The sequence below is a fragment of the Fulmarus glacialis genome, unplaced genomic scaffold (assembly GCF_000690835.1).
Source record: "Fulmarus glacialis isolate BGI_N327 unplaced genomic scaffold, ASM69083v1 scaffold28744, whole genome shotgun sequence".
NCBI classification, from domain to species: domain Eukaryota; kingdom Metazoa; phylum Chordata; class Aves; order Procellariiformes; family Procellariidae; genus Fulmarus; species Fulmarus glacialis.
The window spans coordinates 19,375-22,522 of record NW_009210462.1 but is presented as its reverse complement, the minus strand read 5'-3'; the positions used below and the strand labels follow the sequence as shown (position 1 = coordinate 22,522).

General features: G+C 41.6%; 1 protein-coding gene across 1 annotated transcript in view; it reads right to left on the bottom strand.

Moving 5' to 3' along the window:
- LOC104076346 (protein shisa-1-like) overlaps positions 1-3,148 on the bottom strand; it is a 10,552-nt gene that overhangs the window by 2,373 nt on the left and 5,031 nt on the right. The gene's annotated exons all lie outside the window — the stretch shown is intronic.

The window sequence follows — 3,148 nt, the reverse complement described above, 5'->3', positions numbered from 1 at the left end:
CCTACACATAGTGGAATGAATTAAAAAGCGTGTTTCAGGGGACGAATGCCTATTTTAAGATCTTAGAAGTTTCACCTACACAGGAAAATCCTACAGTTACAAAGACCCCATAGCAGCACAGGAGTGGTAGTGATGTCTTCATCTTTGAACTAAAAATAAAACCAGACCATTTGTGGTCTGTCTTAGTCCCCTTACAAGTCTAACTACTGGCTATATTAACAGGATCCAGTCTGAAGCATGGTTAGCCTGTGCTTAACTGCAGTGAGGAAGCAAATTGTTGCTAATCGAGCACTTTGAAAAGCAGGGAGTTAGGGCAACATCTTTTGGACCAATATCCTGGTAATGTGTAGCACTATTTGCAGCTTGCTTGAAGACTCCAAAACATATTCCTGAATGTACACAAAAGCTGGTTCCCACACAATTTTTTAGGAGTGTTGCCATTGATTGTAGAGGGAGGCTATTCAATGATGCAAACTTTTAGAAACATTTGCACAAAATTATCTCCCTTACGATGATTTTTTGTTTTAATATTAGATAACAGCTTGCACATTTATGCTTTATTAACTATTTCATATGTTCAGTTGAGTTATATTTCAATCTGCCAAAGGCATCAGCGCTGGCAGTCACCTTTGCCAGTCAGTCACCTTTCGTGCATCATTTTTTAATTGGCTTTTTGGCAAACCTGGTTAAAGAGAACCTTGGATTCAGAAATGTTAAATGAAATCTCTGTTTAGAACCTTTCCAAATGCTGCTCAGCACATTGAGATACGCATTTTGCCGTGCTGCATTTCAGCTCTGCAAGTGTAAGGTTGGCTGACTGCATAGGACACAATCCTATAAATCCATGGGCACGGTCTAGAAAATACTGAGCAGCCCCAACACCCTTTAAAAGACAGCCAGAGGTGAGTGATGTGCTATCTTGGATTGGATTCTCAAAGCACTGATGTGATACTTTAAGCCCAAAGCTATATTTGCCTTAAGGCAGATTCTAGTTTATTCACACATTCAACCTCAGCACTATTAGGCCAGACTAAATACTAACTTTTATTGTTTGTTGTTATGGGAAAAAGCAGCCTCAGACAGGTTTTAAGCATGTGCTTAGCACTTTGCAGAGTTCATCATAATAAAATGTACCTCAGTAAAGATAACAGGATGCAATTATTTCCTCCTATCTTCCACATTAAAAGAGTATAAAGACACCTGCTAAGTCAGGTATTCAAATGCTAAGAAATGCATTGTTCATTGCATTAACACTTTGAATGATGGCTGCCCTTACATGATTTCCTCTCTCTGCATATGCACTATCTTTAACGACATGGTCATGTATTATTTTTTCCTGTACAGGATTACACTACCTCACTTAGCAGCGACAAACTCTGGGAAGCTAAATGCAAAGTTCCTATTCAGGGTCTGGTGTGTTTGTGTGTTTCAGCGGGCATTTGTTTCCCGATTCAAAATCTTTCATCTTCATTTTTTTGTAGACTGTTCTGTGCTGTGATGTCCACTTAACCACTGCAGAAGGAGATGAATGTAATTGTGTATAAAAATTGTTTATGCTTACATAACTTGTGACACGCTTTGAATTTTGACAGGATAAAAAGGGCTACGTGGATATATTGGGATGCTGGTTGTGAACTACAAGGGTAAATCATTAATACGTTTCTATTCTAATTCGTTATGTTCAGTCACTCTCAGCTTTCTTAGTCTTTCACCTGCCAGGGTGAAAATTTTCATGCTTGTTCTTTGCCAGCTTTGGGGAAGTTTTAAACAAAAACAATCCAGCCTATTTTGCATGAGAGGACAGTGATGATGGTTTCCCATTATTAACAACAACAAACAATCTTGTTACCTTTTCTGAGTATCCCTGCAGCCAAAACAGCTTGAGCTTTGAATTTACAAGTTACCATGGAAATAGCCTTTAGAGAGAAGTCTTTTTTTTCCACGTGAGGGTTATTTCTCTTATTTAGGGAAATGTACATTCCCCCTCGTGAATTTTATGTGCGCAGCAAGGTGATTAAAAATTCCTGTTATTCTAAGCAGAAAGCACAAACTGGAAACTTTCTGATTTGCAGCTGCTTTGCCTTCCCTGCAGTAGCAGTGTTCAGTATCAGTATTTTACGTTCTTCTATAATGTTGAAGATTGAACTCTGCAACCATATTTCAGGTATGTTCTTGTCATTTCTTAATGCCAAGTGAACGTTCAATACAGAACAAGAAAGAAGGGAAGAACTAATCCCTCTCTGCTAACAGGAGCCTGCAGTCCAACGGTCAGATCCTGTAAGGTGCTGATCAGTTCTCTCCAGATGCTGCATGTGCTACTTCCCTCTGACATCAGGTCAGTCAGCACTGTGCTGGGCGTTGGCACCAGCCAGGACTGACCCTAAATAAAACGCAGGGAAATACGGGAGGCACAATGAGAATGCCTTACAGTAACTTAGTTCTTTGCATTTCATGAGCGTGGCTTTTGAGTAAATGCGGCCTCTGAGAAATTATGCAAATACTCTATGATAGATAGCCAGGCATTCCATATAATTTATTTTTACCGTGCTTGATGTGCATCATCAATGCCACCTAGCTCCAGCTGTTTGCTGCAAGGCTCGGGGGGCCCTCTGCAGCTCATTATTCCTCTGAATGTTTCAACACGCGAGGGTGGAGTGAGGGTGTATGGTGCTGGCCGGAGAGCCTCGGAGAATGAAGGTTTCCACTTAACCACTGAACATACAGCAACCTCCTTCTCCCTGATCTCCCCGCTGCCTTTATGCACATTGAAAGATTAACACAAGAGGGAAAGACCTAGTTGAGTGTGAATGTCAAATTGAGAGAGGGTCAAAAGTGAAGAAAGAGAGAATCAGACCTGTCTAAGCAAGGAAACAAGGACCGAGCCGGGGGCAGAGAGTAGGAGGGAACCAGATTTGGGAGACTGAATCATGGTATGAATGGGAGCCTGGTAAGGAAGACTGAGTCAAGACATGTAGGAAGGAGAGCACTGCTCTGGAGACCTGGGCTGCTTGCAGTGTCAGAAAGAGAAAACTAGCTGGAGCATCATGGAGTTCAGGGTAAGCTAGAAAGCAGCTGCTACCCGAGATGGCTGCTTTAAAGCTATTTAGGGACTTCTGTACTTCTGCCTGCCTCACCCTGTGCCATCCAT